Source organism: Callorhinus ursinus, unplaced genomic scaffold (genome assembly GCF_003265705.2).
Source record: "Callorhinus ursinus isolate GAN/ISIS: 27379988/994484 unplaced genomic scaffold, GSC_fseal_2.0 scaffold46, whole genome shotgun sequence".
NCBI lineage: Eukaryota > Metazoa > Chordata > Mammalia > Carnivora > Otariidae > Callorhinus > Callorhinus ursinus.
In genome coordinates, this window is record NW_027397108.1 from 10276768 (window position 1) to 10296237 (window position 19470).

The following is a 19470-nucleotide window of genomic DNA, read 5'->3' on the forward strand; positions in this document are numbered from 1 at the left end:
CCCCCCCCCGGCCGCGGGCTCCCGGAGGAAAGGGGGGGCTCGGTGCGGTCTCGGGGGCAGCCCCGGGCCGCGAGGGAGGGCTCGGCGGTTTCGGCCCCGCACCTCCTTGGGTTAGGCCTTCTTAGGTGTGGCCTCAGCGGTTTGCTTTGCGCACCTCTCGGCCCCCCGAGCGGATGCCCATTCTCCTCCACCGTGTGAGCACCGCGGAGATCCCGCCGTAATGGGGCGCAGTGGCCGCTGAAGACCCGAGTGCTCCCCGGAAAGCTGCTCCCGCGTGTGCGCTTCCACGGACCGAGACTGCCGGGCCGGTGCGGGCGCCGCGCAGCTGAGGGCCTGTGCGGGCGGAACGGCTAACTGCTCGCTCTCTGCGCGTACCTGGCCTGCCCCCGGGCGCACCCCGAGGCCTGAGGGCGTTGGCAGAAGTAGCGCCGAGGGAGGGCGTTGGTGGGAGGAGCCTGCCCTTGCTCAGGGTGCGCTTGGAGCTGGAGCTGGGGAGACCGAAAAGCAACGGGGCTAGTCGGGTGCTCCTCCGTAAGTGGGGGAGACGCAGCCGGGAAGTGGATGGTCCGACCCCTCGATGCTAAGCTTTTAGGGCCGCCCTGGGTACAAATACCTAGTGGTAGAAAAACTCCACAATGGCCCACACGATTAGTTTTCTGTGTTCGGCTTCATTTTCCCTTTGTTTTGCAGTTAAAAAATACGTGCTTATGATGCTGGATTCCGTCAACATCAGTGGGCTTTAATTTCTTAAAAATGGCTGCCCTTTGTGGGTCATGCGCTGTGGCTGGGACTCTGCTAATCTTTTCCGGTGTTTCTCATCACAGGGGTCCAGTGAGGTGGAGGCTGTCGCGTTTTATAGATGAGTTGACCGGTAGCCCACAGAGGCTGAGAGGCTTGTCCGAGACACACTGAGCCAGGGGTTTGAGCTCAATCTGTTTGAGGTCCGGGTTCTGAAAAAACCCCCGAACATATATCGAATACTTGAATCAGAGTAAAATCTGCACCGCAGAGCATCAGTGAAAAGCTTAGGTCGAGGAGCAGCACCCCCCAGTCTTACTCCTCAAAGACTTCCATCTTTCTGTTGTTCCCTCAGGGAGGTCTCCGTAGCCCCGAAGAGTAAGGTCATACTTTACTAGTTTTACACATTGTTGACTTTGTTGTTAATAGAATGATTCAGTTCTTTGTATCACATCCCACCTTTTCTGTCTCCTTAATTCATTATGTTCAGTTAACTCAAATTGTTGGAAGACTGAGCAAGTATTGTTTGCTTCATGACTAATATTTTTTTTTCTCTTCTACAGCTTTTTGTTTGTGTTGTTTGTATTGGCCTTTTTCTTTGCATATTCTGTTCCCGTTGACTCTTTACGTCGTTTTAAATTCTCGAGGACAGTGTCAGATCTAACTTCCCCTCTTCTCCTAATCTGGATTGATTACTCCTTAGGCCAGTACAGGTATTCCTGTGTTTTCCTTTTGTGTACGTCCGAGTTTGTTCGGGATTCCGTATTTTAATCTTGGCTTTCTTCTTCATTTCAGTTTCATTTCTGCCAAGTAGTCTTACTCCTTTTGGGTAACTCTTTAGGATCCTCTTTGATGTTAAGACATTTTCCAAGTGCCCTAGGATGTGGGGTCCCGCTGCAGATGCTCTGTGCTTCTGGGGGCTTGCCCTGAAGCTCTGGGAAATTCTTTCATATCAGTTGAGAATTTCTTCTGCATTTATTCTTTCTGTGGCTTTGAGGGTGCACGTCTTGTACTGACCCCCTGAATCTCGTCTGTGTCCTCTTTCTCTCTCACTTTATTCTCATTTTGGGGAGAGGGCTTCAGTTTATCTCCCAGTCTGGTTTTAAATTTTTTATTTCCACAGTTGAAAATTATCAAGAACTTACTGTGTTTCTGTTTTCCATGGTAGCTACTTGTATTGTGAATGTATTACTTTTTTGACTTCGAGGATACTAATAAGGATTTTTTCAATTCCTTTGTTCCTTGAATTCTTATTTCCTCTAGTGTCATTGTTGCCATCATCTTTTAAAAAATATTGGCGTCATACTTCATATGGTAAATACTCCTTAAATGTTGGTAATTATTGTCGTTTAAGGCAAGAGGAAATGGGCAGAGAGCGCTGAGGGGCTGTGGGGCTGGTTTTGAAAATGTGTGGGTCTCCCCTCAAGTGACTGGAAACTTGTTACTATGTGGGGCTTCGAGTGCCAGATTGCAGAAACTTTTCCTCTGGGTCTTACAGCTTAAGAAAGACTCCTTTGATTTGGGGCCAGTCTACCTGGTCTAGGGAGGGTTCTTGTATAGCTTTTCTCTGCAGGGATCCAGCTTCTGTGAGCAGGCACAGCCCATGCTCTGCTGAGTGTCCTGGCCTGCCACGGGCTTAGAGCCCTCCTTTGGCTGTACCCACTCCTGTGTGCTCCACATTGTGGTTCCCTTTACCCTCATTAGATCCTTTGAGTCTCCCAGAAATTTGCAAAGTATCTTGCCTGTGTCTCTCTGTCTGTCTTGTGGGTTTATTACATCCAATTAAAAAATTATCTTAATGGGATGAACAGAGATCACCTTTGTGGCCAGTTACTCACTGTGAGCAGGAATTCCAGAGCCCGTTCTTGTCATTCTGGTTCTCGTCATTCTGCTCTCCTGCCGCCCTGTGGCCTTGGTAATGGATGCCTTCCATCGGTGGAATGGGTGGCCTGATCGTTGGCCCCGTGACCATCTCTGCGTTGCAGTGTGGGCGGATGTTATGTGTTCCTGCTGGAGGTTCTGGCTCCGCAGCCTTGGAGGAGTGCCAGGCTCAGCTGGGGATGGCCAGCCATAGACAAATGTAGCAAAGGTTGTGATTTCCGACTCTTAAGGTCGCCTTGTCAACACCAGCTTCTCACACCATGTCATCATACTAGGTAGCACTTCCTGTGCCAGATTTAAGGATTGCTTCTAGTTAAGCAGTGATAACTACTTAAAGTGTAGTCTTGATGCATTTTAGTAGGTTGTCCTTTGAAAGTTGTGCCCAGTGAGATATGTCAGCTGCATCTGTCAGGGCCTAACAGGGCCCACATGAAGTGGTTCATGGGCTAGTGACCTCACCATCACTTGGCGTTTGAGAGGAAGGCAAACTCTCAGCTCCCCACCAGACATATGGAAGCAGAATCTGCAGCTTTGTAAACTTTTCATTTTGAAGTAATTGTAGATTTACAGAAAAGTTGCGGAAATAGTTCAACTTCCCTGTTCCTGTCACCCACTTCCGGTAGTGCTGACTTCTTACATAATCGGATATCCTTATAAAAATCAGAAAATTAACATCGGCACAGTACTACTAACTAAACTACAGACCTAAGTGAATTTCATAAGTTTTCCATTAATACCCTTTTTCTGTTTCAGGATTTAATCCAGGATCCCACTCTGCATTTAGTTGTCATGTCTCCTGAAGTCTCCTCCAATCTGTGATATATACATAGCCCCAAAGTATCCCTCCCAAGATATTTATAAAGCACAAAGGGAAAAATGGTAACTTCACTGTGGAAAAACCTGACAGATACCACCTTACCATTACCAGTAATAACACATACGATAATCACGTACCCCAGTGTGATACACTGAGACAGAAATGCATACCCATGGTCCGTCCAGTCATGAGAAAACCCAAATTGAGGGTCATTCACCAAAATCTTAACTGGTGCTCCTCAAAAGTATCCAGGTCTTGAAAGAGAAAGACTCAGAATTTGCATTTAAAAACTTTGCCAGGTTTGGTGTATGCACTTTGATGCTGAAGAAATACTTCCTGTGCTAGATGGTCGCCGAGGAAATACGATAAAGAACCACAGTCTTGTTTTGTGGATTGGCAAATGGGTACTTCGGGCACAGGTTCTGGGTGAGCTTGTGGTAATGGTGTAGCTTAATAGCTGTCCTCTCTCCTTAATGATCTTCGTCCACCCTGTGTAAGTCCTGACAACTTTAGCTGTACAAGTAAATACATTACATGACCCACAAGGTTAACTTGAGAATGTGCCTGTAACTTTATCAGTTCAGCTGTTTAAATCAGGGAAAAAGAAATGTTTTTCTCATTTTGAAGAAGCTCTTGGAGGAAAATACACGTTAAGGTTTTCAATGAGAATGTCTCAGATAAAAGCTTTAAAAAGTCTTCTGTATAACAGGTAAATAAATATCGTTATTGTGTTCTCTGACTTCATGGATATGGTGGTCGTAAAAACAAAATCACATAATGGATCGTTCATTGGAAGTACTCTGAACCATTCCGAAGTGTTCATTTTTCTGGGGTGTGAGGAGGAGTTTTAGGGAATTTGGGAGCAAGTATTGAGTGGGATCACATAATTGCAATTTGCTTTTAAAAAGCTACGCTTGTCGTCTTGTTGGGGCCCAGTACCTAGAGCTCATTTTGCTCATCACCGAGAATTAGAATAAGCAGTGACCCCTGCTTTTCGGGGTAGTGATGAAATACTTAACCTTTAGGTTTCTCACTTTTGTCTTGTGCAGGCTGTGAAACCAGTTAAAGATTAGAGCTTTAGCTAATATCTCATGCTATCTTTGCCTTGCCTTTTGGCTCTGTTCATTGTCCAGTACTGTCCCTGGGCTGATCCCCCCCCCCCCCCCCCCAGGAAGTTCTTGACTCCTTACCCCCAGGGCAGCTGTGAGGTGTGGCATCCTCATAGTGCACCAAAGTGTACCTCTCTTTAAGAGGAAGTGGAGCTTGGGATCAGCCCCCCGAGCCTCCCGATGCTTGAAACGTGGATGTTCTTGATTTAAAATGTTAAGGGAACATTAACTTCTTAAGCCACAAGCAGATAGTATGCCCCAGATATTGTGGTATCACATGAAATTGATTCCTATTTTGAATTAATTTTCTGCACCTTTCATTTCTACCCATGGTCAAGAACTGTCCTATTTGATTAAATGTTTTGAAGCATCTACGTCCCTGGTGGGATGGACAGTGAGGTTCACTTTATGACTGTAAGGGGCGTTACCGTTGGAGGGGAGAGAGGTGGTGGTGGTGGTGAATAGTGAATACCCCGTGAGGTCAGACTGATGACGGTATAGAAGAGAAGAGATGGAAGAATAATATCCAACAGGAAGGGCCAGAGAAGGCAGAGATGAGAACATGTTGTAGTCCAGTTGCTGACAAAGTAGAGAGGTGGAATGGACGTACATGTGGAAATTTGACTAGACGACTTTGTATTAGCATTTAAAAGAGTTGAGCACCCCTAGAGCCCTGAAAGTGAAGGTGGGTTGGACAGAAGGGCCTCAGTAGGGGTGGAGGCCTGGCCATGCAGGTGGGAGTGCTGTCCGGGACCCGGGACTGCGTTGAGCCAATCAGGCTGGGGCCTCAGCACCTTGGGCAGAACCCTGTACTGACAAACTGTTTAGTAATAAAGATTTATATTCTGTGCTTCAAAAAATGCTGCTTGTGGTCTGTAGTGATTTTTCTTTTTTTCACAAGGTAGAAATCATGAAATAACTTGAATTAAAGTTGAACCTTTCTGAACTGGAACGGGGTTTGAATGAAAGTAGCAGTGAAAACTTGGTATGTGTACGGCTGGCACTCCCTCGCTGAGGTCCACTCTGTGTCCCTGGGTGTGCCGGAGCCCCAGGCGTCTTAGCCTCACAGAGCAGGGACAGACAGGCTGCGGTTCCTGCTGTCACCATGGTGCAGCCCTGTGATGCCGTCGGCAGGTAGATGGCCCAAGATGCACCTGTCTGCCGTCACACCATCCTGTGAACTCTCGTCGGCAGGAGCTGGGGATGGGCCTCAGGAACAATGTGCTGCATTAGGCTGCCTTGTATTCCAGAGGCCTCGCCGAAGATGCCGTGCTATTCACTCCCCACGTATTTTTAGACTGAATTGGTCAAAGAAGGCTGAGTGTCCTGTTTACCAGCTAAAAGTTGCTGCAGCTGTTTGCGGGGACTTGGCCTTCTAGTTTTGTAATTAAACATTTTATGGATTTTGAAGATTTGTGACATTCAACTAAGTTTCACATTTTTTGCAAAGTGAGGGTTTAATATATGTTGTTTTAGATTTGTGTAACTCAAACTGATGTAAAATGCAATCATGCTATGTTAGGGAGGAGAAAGGAAACGGAAGGGGCTACCCGTGTAAGATGATAGCAAGTACTGTAGCTTGGGGTTCCCTTCAAGCACGGCTGCTAATAAAAAGTGCCCGTAGACTGGCTTCTTGAGTTCTCCTGGGCATGGTTCAAGAACTCAGTAAGCGTGCTTTTACCTCATTGGGATTTCTGTGGATCCGCTGTAATACGAATCAGAAGTCGCTCCATCCCGTTAAGGAGAGGTGGAGCAAGAAGAGCCAGCGGAGACCTGGAGGCAGTTGAACCATCCTGTGACAGTGCAGGCACGCCTTTCAGGAGCTCCAGATGAGTCCGCCACAGTAATGGGCCCGAGTTTCTTGATCACTCAGCCTCAAGGCGGTTTCAAGATCTAAAGATGCCACAAACGTCACTAAACACTTGGGAGCTGTAGGGCAGAAGTCAATAAGCCTTATCTGTAAAGGGCCAGATAAGGGACTGTCTTGGCTTTGGGGTCTCTTGTCTGCCCTTGGAGGGTGGAAGCCAGAATGGGTGTAGCTGTTTTCCAGCAAAATTTATCTACAAAAGTCAGCAGGATTTGGCCCCTCGGCGTGCGTTTGTGAATCCCCAAGCTCTAGACTATAAATACTAATGCAAGTTGGAGAAATAAAGCGGTGCTGTGGGTTCGGGAACAGTGAGATGGCAGGAATAGTTGAGCTGGTGCCAAGGGCTGCTCAGAGTGCTGTCCTCACTTTACAGATGGTGCTGCCGTTCACGGGCACCGTCACGCTCTTAACCGCACGCTTGGAGGCTCGGGGGCCATCCGGAAGCAGTCCACTGAGCCACCTCGTTCATCCGCTGAAGGCACTGAGAGTGGTGGGCAGAAACTTTGAGTCCATTTTAGGGAAATCTCCTTGGAAAGGAAGTGTCAGTGGCAGCCTTTCAGAAATAGAACTAGTGATGACAAAGTCACCTTCAAATGAGAATGCTTCCATCCATCCTCACCGCGTTGCTGTGGAGAAAAAGCCTCAACATCTCTTCATAGGAACTGGGTGTTTTCAGGCTTTGAATTTGCAGGAATGGTACAAAGAATTGTGACAGTCTTCTAGATTCTCACATGTTCCTGTTTTATACTTGATTTATTTCCTCTCCTCTCTACAACTCTGTTTATGTGTGTGTGTGTGTTTTTCCTGAACAGTGTAAGATACGATGCTCCTTTACTTTTAAATCTGTAAGTGGCTGTTTCCTATAAACAGGGATATTCTTTTATATAATCACAATGTAATTATTAAAATTGGAAATTTATCATTGATACATCTCTATTATCTCGGCAACAGATCTAACTCGGATTTTACTGATTATCCCGATGATGTCCTTTATAGTAAAAGAAAAAGGTACTCTTACACACTTCGATAAATCTGTTTTTCCCCAAAAATATTTGCATTGGCCCATATAATCAGAAGTTAGGTCCACACTCCTTGCAAATTACACGTTTAGTAAAATCAAATGTGTGAATTAATTGTTGAGAAAAATCACCGAATAACTGTTTCCTTCTGCCCTTCTGATTAGAGAGGAGTGGGAAGACTTTGAGTAAAGAGGCCGGATGCTAGCTCTTTCAGAGTCTGCTCCCATCATTAGTTGCAAGTGTGAATGCAGTGTGATTGGAATGTGCTAGAAGTGTGGGTCGGGAATGAATATGACCTTATATAGTGTCATTGGCTAGATTTATTTTTAAAAGTTAAATTTACTAAGGTTGCCCTCGAGTATACATAATCCTCTTGGGCTAGGTAAGAGTTATCTTCCAAGGGTACCTACTCAGTGCTGGACCTGTTTTTTTGTTTGTTTTTAATCAGAGTCTAAATATTTTGGGTTTCTGAATTGAAAATCGTCACCCTTGAGTCAGGTTGTTATTGGGCTAAGGTGAAAACGTGTCTGAGAGGTAGATAAATTATGTCATGTGTTTTTTGTTTTGTTTTGTTTTTAGGTTTTATTTATTTGAGGGAGAGCGAGAGAGTGGGAGAGCAAGAGCAGGGGAAGGGGCAGAGGGAGAGGGAGAAGCAGACCCCCACTGAGCAGGGACCCTGACGTGGGCCTCCATCCCAGGACCCCGAGATTATGACCTGAGCAGACCCTTAACTGACTGAGCCCACCCACGTGCCCCTATGTCCTGTGTCTTTAATCAAAGTAAATTTTTTTGGTGTAGCAAATAGATTTTCTTAAAATTTAAGAGTAAGTTTCATTTGGAAATTATCTTAGCTCCTAGCCAACAGTTCCTGGCCCCTGCTTTGCTGTCCCTGTCCGAATGTGTGCCTGGAGTTCCGGGGTACTCGGCCCACGTGTTTGTTTCCCCCACTTCAGTGTGGGTTAGAGTTCTGTGTTCTGGGTAGCAGATCTTCAGACGTTTGTGTGTCCAGGAGGAGTTGTCTTCTCCAAAGAGGCATTTCAGCCCTGTCGCTAATAGGATCGTCTTATATTGCGTGGCCTGGTTTCGGGCGGGGGGCGGGGGGAGTGTTGGGGTTTGAGACCCAGAGCACCTTGTTCTGGCTGTTTGGCTCAGGGCAGACTCTTCAGTGACTCCTCCAGGGGAAGGGCAGCCCCAGCCCCACGTGTCCGGGCTGTGTGGGGGCCGATGGGAGCATTTGGGAAGCCTGCAGCTCAGCATTCACCCGGCTTCCATCCTTCGTGCCCTTTGCAGCCTGGACTCCCAAGTCCCCATCCCGTTTCACACAGGCTTCCTGGTGTTCTTGAGCGTAAGAGGAAGGCATACTAGTTTGATTAAGACGTTTAACTACTAATGTGGCTTTAAAAAAAATGTAGAGACATGCTTTACATGGACATTTTGATTGCATGGACTTTCAGTCTTTAGGCCCTTAATTTTGGGGTTCCACATGCAGTTTCTTTGTATTGTTTTCCATGACTAAGTATTGACTATACATCGAGAACTATGACCTTGAGTAAAACAGTGCCGAGATGCTGTATCTAGTATCAAGACCATAAACTTAGATCCGCTGGCCCCCACGATGATAGGGGCATGAGGTGTGTCTGCCCACTACCGAGCCCATGTGAGGGTTGTGCACGGTCAGCCAGTGGCCTTGACATCACCTTCGTAAGTCTTCTTAGACTTTGTTTTCTGTTCTCGATCATATTAATTAGTTCTCTTTGGTTGTCAGCCCTGCCTCTGAGGGGTTGCACTTGCTTGACATGTTGTGTGGATCAGCAACCTCTAGAATTGTCCCTGCATCTGCCACCTGTCATTGTTACTTATTTTAATGACTGCTCAAGTTGGGAGTTAATCTTCTTCTGTTTTTTTTGTTGCCTGTTTAGGATCACAAATTCCCTTAACATTTTGGCACATGCTAGTGGTTTTGTTTTGAAGTTGCAAGGTGGAAAAAGGAGACGACACCGTAGTGTCCTTATCCTTGGACTGATGACCACCCTCCTCTTCAGGCTTTGCAGTACGTGGCATTAAGCAGGAGAAGCAGATGGGTGATGAAAGGATTTCAGTTTCTGGAGGGAGCTAAGAAAGATCGAAGGATGCACAGGCGCAGAAACCAGGGAGGAAGAGCAGAACATGTAGGCTCAGTTAGCAGGACACAGGGATTGCCGTGGAGCATGCTCTGCTTCCTGCCCATGCTAGCCCCATGTCTTCAGGGCACTCTGGTCTCATTTCCCTTAGGAAACATTCACGATGCATGTTTCATAAAAGGGGAGTGTTTAAGGCCTGTTTGTAAAATGGGGGCACAGAGGGTCCCCGTCCATGGTTGTGAAGGTTGAATGATGTAATGCTTGATAGAGTGCTTAGGAGTCAACGCATGGCAGCTGCTGTAATTACTGTTATCAGCTTCGCTTCCAGGTCCTGGATCTTCTTAGGCTTGGCAAGCTCATATGGTGCTGATTTAAGTGATAGAAATTTGTAGGTAGTTGGAATTTTGTTTGTGGTAAACTTATATCCCAGAATCTTGGAATTTTAGAACTGGCCAGGAACTTAGAGGTGTTTTAAATTCGTAAACTAATAAGAAAAAGCTTGGCCATACTTGTAAAGTACGTATTTATTTTAAGTGCAAGAAGCCATGATGAGTTTTGTGTTTCCGCTGTGAGGAGTTGGCCAGTATGCCAACCACTGCCCCAGCAGCCATCGCTGATGGGCGTTAGGTTTCAGACACCCACTTGTTCTCTCCGGGGAAGTGACTTCCCTCACACTGTTTATTGTAAATTGGGATAGATGCTGTTACTACACAGTGCTGTTACTTGTGTGTTATTTGTTATTCAACGATACTTCATTGAGAATTTTAAATTCTTTTAGATGGATTTAAACAGTTTGCAGTAGTGAATATGAGTTCTTATCATCTTAGAGCCAATATATTTTTTTTCCTTTCAGATTTTTTTACTTATTTGAAACAGTGAGAGAGCAAGAGAGAGAGAGAGAGCAGGAGCAGGGGGAGGGGCAGAGGGAGAAGCCAACCCCTTGCTGAGCAGGGAGCCCGATGCAGGGCTTGATCCCAGGACCCTGAGATCTTGACCTGAGCTGAAGGTGGACGCTTAACCACCTGAGCCACCCAGGCGCACCAGGGCCAATATTTCTTATATGAACATATGTCAGTGGGGAAAGTGTTTAATTTTGTCTCTAATTCAGTCTGTCAAAATGAGCTGTAGCTGGCTTTAGGTATATGATCATCGAAATCAATAAAATGTCTCTTCAAAATATAGCTTTCTTCTCTAGAGGTGCAAAAATTGGCCCATGCCATCTCATGCATTTCCACACCTCTGAATGTTTTCCATCTTAACTGAAAAAACAGAGGTACAAGGACATCAAGGTGTAGGGGAGAGGATGACTTTCCACCACAGTCTCCAAGTATTGAATTTTTTTCTTTTTTTTTTCAATGAGATGATTAAAACCAAGATTTCTACTGTCCTGTAGCTGAAGGATTGAAAGAGCTGTCAGGCCGAAGACTTGAAGCCCGAGTTTCAGGATTATCTGTGTTTACAGGAACATCTGAACTGCAGGGTCATTCCTTTACTCAACTAGTATTTGTGGATGGCTCCCATGTGCCCAGCATGATACTTGGCTGCAGTGGTCACCCAAGGCATACCGGACTGGTTTTAACATTAAAGGGATACTTTCAGTTACTGGATGAGCCCTTATAGCCCCAAAACAGTCCTAGACAGCACGCAAACACCTGGGCATGGTTGCATTCCAATAAAACTTTGTTCGTAGACTCTGTTTTGTATAATTTCATGTCACAAAATAGTATTCTTTTGATTTGGCTCATCGGCTGTACAAAAGCAGGTGGAGGGCTGCATTTGGCTTAGAATGCATTTGTTGGGTGGATGAATAAAGGGAGGTCATATAGAGGCAGACAGGGCAGAGCCAGATTGGGGAAGGTTTGAAACCTGGATGGAGGAGTTTAGGCATGACACTGTCCGCAGAGCAGGGCCATGGAATGTGCTCGAGCTGGGCTCTGAGAGGGTGAGCCTTCTTTGGAAGAATGTTAACTCTGGAACTTACCTACAGGGTGGATGAGAGTGGATTGGCTTCCCACCTCAGCCGTGTGTGGCTTTGGGAGGGACCAAGGGGACCCTCATCCTGCCAGATCAGTGGACTCAAGTTCAGAGTGTGCTATGGAGAGATGGCGCTGCACATCAGAGGGGCTGGAGGCGGGGACTCGGTGAGAGGCCAGTTCAGGGATGAGGAGGCACCCAGCGGACCAGGTGCAGTGGGAAAGAGGAGGAAGAAGGAAGAAGGAAGGAGGAAGTCAGGTCAGAATCAGCAAGCATGAAGAAGCTGGAGGGTCTGGTGATTGTTGGATACTTAAGGGTAACAGAGCAAGGGAGTTCAAAAAAGTCTGCAGGTTCTTTGTAGGAGAGGTTGGGAGATTGGTGGTATCTCCTTGAGCAGCTTTCTTGGGGGAAGTTTAGTGCCGTCGTGGGAAGAGCTCAGCTTTGGAAGTGTTGGAGTGGATTTTATTGTCGAAGGCCATGGCATGTTTGAAATACGGGCCGAGAGGGCAAGGTGGGAGATGGAGATTTGGGAGGGATGGGGATTACTCCCCATCATTGACTTGTGAGCCTGCTGGCCACCCTGGGAGCCCATGCCTTCCTTCCATCCAGCATCCCAGGTGCTGTTTTCTGGGAGCTGAGAAGGGGCCTCACTAGCGCCCTGGAGCCTGTGGGTCCGTTGGAACCAGATGGATGAATGTGCTCTGCAGGGGAATCCTGGGGGCGGGGACGGGAGGGGGTGGGGGGTGGGGAGGGAGCTTTCGCAGAAGGGCAGAGGTACTGGGGGAGGGAGGGAGCCATGGAAGGGGTGGTGCCCAAAGGCAGTCAGTAATTGATACAGGGCTCTTGTCTACTCCCTTGGAGAAAAGCTCCAGCCTGACACTGAATTTGGAAACCTTTATTGTTTGTTTGGGATTCAGAGGGAGAGGGAAGACAGGTTGTTTGTGGATGGGCTTGGGTGAGAGTTCCAGAACGTGCTTTAGCAGTGTGGCACAGGAGGAATGTGATGGTAGCTGGGGGGCAGCGTAGTGGATTAGAGGGTTTTATTATTTTTGTTTTTCTAAACATTTCCTTAGTTTAAGGCCTTTTATCAGATACGTTGCAGAGTAGGATGCGTTGTTCTTGCGTACCTGCGCGGTTTCCCCCACTGTCTGCAGCGCACGCCAGCACGATGTGGGGCAGTGGCCGCCGACAGGGAGCGCTCCAGCCACCGCTTGGCCCTTCAGCAGGAGCAGGTTCTGTGGGGCCCGTGGTTCTCTGCCACCTCTCCTACCTTTAATCTAGAGAAGAGTTGCTGGAAGAGAGCAGGGAGTTCACAGGTGTGTGTCCTCCATCTAGATTCATAAAGGGCTAGTATTTTGGGGTGTTGCTTCGTCCGTGTGTACAGGCACAGCTAGTATTTTGGGGTGTTGCTTCGTCCGTGTGTACAGGCACAGCTAGGAGATACTGTGGGTTTGGTTCCAGACCTCTGCAACAAAGTGAGTATTGCAAGAAAGTGAGTCACACAAGCCTTATGGTTTCCCAGTGCATATAAATGTTTATACTATATTGTAGTTGATTAAGTGTGCAATGGCATTATGTCTAAAAAAAAATGCACATACCTTATTTAAAAAATACTTCATTGCTAAAAAATGCTAATCATCATCTGTGCTTTTAGTGAATCATAATCACTGATCACAGATCAGCACAAGTAATGAAAAAGTTTGAAATATTGCGAGAATTACACATTTTGGTAATATTTGGTAACCTGTACTTTTTTTTCTGCTTTTGAAAGTTGTAGAGATCAGTGTATTTCACCGCTAAATGCTTGAGTACTCATGTCCCCAGGGCAAGAACATTCTTTCACATAACCATACCTAAAAAAAGAATAATATTCAGTGTCACTAAAGATACTCTCCATATTTAAATGTCCCCCGAAATTCGTTTATGGCTAATGATCCCCCCCCCCCCCCGCCCCCCAAGACCTCACGGCATCGGGCAGGTCTCCTTAGGCTTGCTCCATTGGGATCAGGCCTCTGCTCGTTGTATGCTGTGGCTTTTCCAGCGTCCTGACCGGTAGACCTGCACCTCTGACACCCTTGTTCCTGCCTCTGGCCCCAGCCGGCTCCCCCAGATCTCCACCAGGGCCGGGGTCGCTGCCTCAGTCAGTGTTCCCCGAGCTAGGCCTGTTCTGAGCTCTGGCTCAGCCGTAGATCCAGGTGGATCCCAGTCGTCACTGGTACTCACTGCATAAGTGTCTTAAGGGCAGAAGGCATGTAGTGTCTGTTGAGTGCAGTGCCCAGTGGTTATTTTTGAAGAATGTGTGAATGAATGAAGAAGATCACTTAATATTGGGTGAAAGAGTTCACAGAGACCTATGAAAATTCCTCCTATAACTAAGAAAGAAGGCTGAGGTAGTTAGGTCTGCGGTCAGGTGTACATTATCCTGCATCTTTGGCAGAGGTAGTGTATGTTGTCGGAGTAAATACTTCACAGTGTCAACAATTTGTAGTTAACAAGAGAGAAGGAAAATATGGTTGCTGTAATAGTAAACAGGCTTCTCTAGTGTATTTACATCTATCTTTGGCAGTTGGTAAATCAAAAGTTTCTTGTAATTGCCTTTATGGTTTGTATTTTGTAGCAGAAGTTATCTGAACTTCACTCTGTTCATACGGGGTTCTTAGGCTTTCTTTCTGGAGATGTAATACCTGAAAGCAGCAGTTGTCAGAGTGGGGTCCGAGGAACCCCATGGGTGCCCTTGAGAGCTTGCCAGGGGGCCTGTGAGTTCAAGCAGTTTTCCGAGTGGTCATCAGAGGTCACTTGCCTTTTCTGTGTGTTGGCACACTTGCACCGGTGGTGTGGGGTTGATGTGGAAAAGCCGCCGCTGCCCAGGTACAGCTGAGGCCAAGGCCCCAGGCTGCAGTTGGGTCCTTGTATTCTTCACTGACATGCAATTAAAAAAAGGCTATTTTCACCTAAGAATGTCCCTGACGAAGTGGTGAAAATTAATTTCATTAAGTCTCAATCCTCGAGCACACCTCTCTTTAACACGGCGTGTGACAGATGGGAGGTCTGTGGAAAGCACTCATGCCGCATCTCGGACATGGGGCGTTGCCTCGAGGACAAGCCCTGCTGCACTTCATTTGCTCCCTGAGCTAGCCGTGTTTTTTTCAGGAACCAACATGAAAGAATAATCGACAAACGATGGCTATTTCTTACTAAATGAACAAAGTTAGCCTGTCACTTCAAGGAAAGCAGCCAGCACTATTGCCGGTGATCAAATTTGGGCTTTCAAGTGAAATTGGAATTTCGGAAAGTGAGTCTCTGCCATTGAGACCCTGACAGCTTCTCAATACTTAAAGATGTTTCTGATATCAGTGTTAATATTAATGAATGTAATGCTATTGATAATACATAATAAACTACGTTTGGAAAACCCGCATAACTCAGTGAACCAGTATTTTCCAAATGATCAACGCATGATGTTACAAAATTGCACTAAGGGGCAGATCCACTGAAAGTGCAAGACAGACCAATGGATTTTAAAGTAATAAAAAGTTCACTGATAAGGTTTCAGATTCCACATTGCAACAAGACTCTAGGGGAAAATAAGACACCTGTTGAGTTTTGGTATTGTATTAACAAAGAACACCCACAGTTACCTGAAAAGGCTGGTAAAATATTTTCCCAGTCGCACTTCTGTGTGAGGTTGGGTTTTCTTCATATGTGTCAGCCAACATAGTTCCTAGTGCAAGACTGAAAGCTGATGCAGATCTGGAAGTCCAGTTATTTTCCATTAAGTCTGACATTAAAGAGATTTGTGAAAGTGCTGAACTGTGTCCCTCTTCTTGCTAAGATTTTGCTGCTGCTGTTTTGGAAACTGAAATTATTTTTCATAAAAAATGTTTTGTAATGTTGATTTTTATAATTTTTTGGTTGATTTCTATGACTTTTAAATGAATAAAGAGATATTCAAACATTTTCTGTTCTAGTTTCAAATCTGGTAACTACTGATAGACATACCCCTACAAGAGCCTGTGCTCTTTGGAGGCCTCAGTAACTTTAAGGTGGTAAAGGGGGTGCTGAGCCCAGTACGTGTGTGAACTAGGGCAGTGGGTGCTGTGGGACCAGCTTAAATCCAGCCACTTCTCTTTCCTGCATCGTGGTTGGTATTTGAGGAGGTGTGTAGTTTTTGGAAAAGATGAGTAAAAGTGGCAAATTTACATATTAACCATAATGGGAGGGACCTGCTATCTGAAGCTCCTTGAGCCTTTTTCTAATCTTAAATGTAAGCTCATTTAGGGGGGCTGTCTTAACCAAGGAACAGTGTGGCTGGGTTCTCCTAGGAAGAAGTGGAAACCATGGGGAGAAGGATTTCCTGCTTCCCAATTTCCTGGCCCCTGAACCAGACATTTATGGTCATATGTTCCCTTTTCTCCCCAGGTTGTCCTTTGTATACCCCCCCTCCCACCCTACACTGATTTTGGAGAAAAAAATAAGCAAGCTGAGTCTTTTTCACTACCTTCGTTTAATGAATATTGATTTCTTTGCTTACTGCATACTGGCTTTTAATTATGTCATTACTACACTTGTATCCAAAAGGATTTGACTAAATGGAATGATCTTTAGTTTCTTGAAGGTTTCCTGCACGTTCCAAGCGTCGGTCCAGGGTAGTGGCACCCTGAGGCTCTCTTGGACTCGTGCCGGGAGGCGCTCCTGACCCTCAGGGCCGTACCTTCAGTTTGTGTCTTCGTCACATGTAATGTGAAGTCAGACTAGTGCTAGACTTCAAGGCCCTTCCAAGGTAGGGGCATGCCTGGTTTGTCCCCGTGACTGTCTCTTTAGCTGGCCGCTCTCTGTCTATCTGATGGCTGGTAAATAGTTGTAGTAGCGTGGAGTCAGGTCAGCATCCTAGGAGGTGATGCGGAAATAACCTTGTCCAAATCAGATTCGACGTCAAGGCTTTGTGCAAGGGTTAATATAAGAAACGGCTCTACCAAGAATTTCTGCCCTAAAAAAACTGATGGGAAAGAAAGTCCTGTATGTGTGACATCTTTAATGAGACAAACCATGTGATGTTGTTCTTGCAGTGACAGAAAATCCCAGTGTCAACACAGGGAGGCTTTGTTTGGTTATTTTTTCTTGCTGCCTTTTTCATCAGGAGAGCTGATAGTCCATAGCATTTCATTTTTTAGCCTTTACTGCTAAAGCAAAGTCACATGCTCAATTACAGTAGCTTTTCTTTTATTCCTGTTTTAATGACCTTGTGGTTTTATTTTATGGGTATCCAAAATATTTAAAAATTAGCAAAATTAAAAATAAATTGGCAGTTGTGTATTTCAGCTGATGACCAGCTGCTGACAGCTGATGAGCGGCTTGTTATATTTTCATCGTTAACAACCGAATGTGCCATTCACATGAAGTTCGCTGTCATAAACTAAACAGACTCGTGACTTACAGTCCAGTCCTTATTGAGATCAAAACATAGACAAAGTACTTTCAAGACTTTACTGCATGGTTCTTAAGTAGGAACGCTGAGCATCCTAGTTCTGCATTGGTGTGTAAGCCCACAGTGGGTTCTTCCACTAGACTTAACCATGCGTGTGCTCCTTGTGTCCCAGCGTGTGCCAGGCCTGGTGCTGTGCAGGGAGCAAAGTGATGGAAATTCCTGCCCGAGTGGAGCTTGTCTTCCAGTAGGGGAGACAGGTGCTAAACGAAATGAGAAGTTAGCATATGCAGTGAGTGAGGCTGTCAGTGTTTTGTGATAAAGCAGGAGAGGGGAGCAGGGAGGCAGGTGGGTGCTGCTGGCGGGTTTTGAGTGGGTGTGATTCAGTGTCTCTGGAAGATGGTGGGTGTTGGGGTGCTAGGGCTCCGAGCTGAACATGTGCCTGCCGAGTGGGAGGCCACCTTGGACGGGTCCAGCAAGGAGCAGCGGGGAGAGCCTGGGGCTGAGGGGCACGGGAGGGTGCCGGCTGGCACGCAGCTGGCTTCACAGCGCCAAGGAAGCACATGAGTTAGCAAGAAGCCTTTGGTGGGCTCTGAACAGATGAGGGACACAGTCTGACATGTGTTTTCACGTGATCCGAGTGGCTTTTTAACTAGGTGTTGGGAACAATTATGGGGCAAAGACGGAGCAGGGAGACCACGTGGAGGCTAGTGCACAAATCCAGATGTGAGAAGATGAAGGCCAGAGTGTGTGAAGTGAGAGATTGGCCCACAGATTGGGTGTAAGAGGAACAAGAACCAGGGACTGAAGGTTTTGACGTGGGAAGTCTAGGGGGAGCAGGGTGGTGGTGGGGTGGGTAGCAAGTGCGGTTTAGGCAGCATGAGATTGAGACTAGACACCCAGGGAGAGTGTCCAGGAGGCTGTCTGCCAAGTGGGTCTGGAGTTCACGTGAGAGGTCTGAGTTGAAGGGTGAGCCTGTGTCGTCAGCACATAGATGGTCTTGGCCGGTCGACTCAGAAGAGGTCCTGCACCAAGCCTGGGCATTCTGCCACGTCAGGGAGATGATGAGGACCCCCCGCAGAGGGAAGGGAAGGCAAGAGAGGCAGGTGGAGGAGGTGGGAGTGAGCACGGGACCCGCCTGGGCCGTCTCATGGGTGGAAGAGTGTCTGATCGGCCTAGGTTCTAGAGGGAATGGAGGCAGAAAGTCTGGGCAGCTCAGTGGAGATGGAGGGCAGCTGGGGAAATAGCATGACTTCTGTTGGGAATGACCCCAGAGCTGATGTTGAGGGGATGGCATGTGTGTGGGTGGGAGTGAGCCCAGGGGCAGTGCCCCTAGCCGCCACGGGGGGAAGGGGGCTCCTGGGAAGCACTGGTGGGGGGCCGGGGTGGGGGGAGAGTGAGATGTGGCCAGCGGAGCCCCGGGGGGAGGGGCTGGGGTGTGGAAGGGGGAGGAGAAAGGGTGGGTCCAGGGGAATGGCGCTTCCCGGGCAGGGCTGTGTGGATTTGTGCACAGGCAGGCTGGAGCGGGTTGAAGGCAGGGCTAGGACGTTTGCCTGGTACTTGTCGGGATTTGATGCGGTTGGCCTTGTCTAGATACTTACTGGTTTTACAGAAACAATTTCACAGTGATAATAATATGTGCTTACAGAAAACTCAGCGCTTGGGAGGAATACAGGACGAAAGTTGTCTGTGTTGTGTCTGTATTCTCCCTCCCTCCTGGGTACCGGGAAGTTCACCTTGATCACTCCAGACCGTCTTGTGTGTGTTTACACACGCACACAGACATGTGACTGCACATACGTGCCATTATTAGAAAACAGGCTTGGGATCATACACATACTGTTCTACAATTTTCCTCTTATGTTCCTTTCTGTTAGTATTCCAGAGATCTTTCCATCTTGGTTCGCATCATTAAACCTGCCTCATTCACGTTAATGAGTGTAGCGTATCACAGTGTGGTGTGCCGCCGTTTATCGACCATACCCCTAAGATCAAGGCCTTCGGTTGTAGATTTTGGTTGGTGGGTCTTGGTTTTCCTGTGCGCCAGGGAAGATGCTCTCTTCACAGGCATGCTACGGTCCAACTAGTTGTTGCTGTCAGAGACATTATTGGACATTAATCCCAGCCCAGCTGCTTTATTAAGACTGGATCATCTCCAGGACTTCTGAGAAATGGTAAATTTAATTCGCCAAAATGGCAACCACATGTACCACTCTGCTCCAGTTTTCTTGGGCTTGTTGCCCTAGTTTTTTCTATTCAAACCTTCACTGTTAGCAGAATTTTAAATGACTCTATCCTGGCAACAGAACCATCTTGAGTAAACAACTTGGATAGCGTGTGGCATCCTCATTTGGAAGAGCTCAGGAATGAGGATTTTATGGTGAGCTTGGAGTATTTTCTTAAGCCGCTCGCAGAACTTGGAGAGAACAGGAAAAAGCTCGAACTGGGCGTTTGAAAACTTTCCATTAGCCCTTGATGAGAGACAGCTCTTTAGCCTGGAACTTGTGGACCCCAGGGGCTATC

The 19470-nt window shown here is 46.9% G+C and overlaps 1 protein-coding gene across 7 annotated transcripts in view; it reads left to right on the forward strand.

The window, feature by feature from the left end:
* The window catches only part of BANP (BTG3 associated nuclear protein), a 128705-nt gene that overhangs the window by 1148 nt on the left and 108087 nt on the right, over positions 1 to 19470 (forward strand). The gene's annotated exons all lie outside the window — the stretch shown is intronic.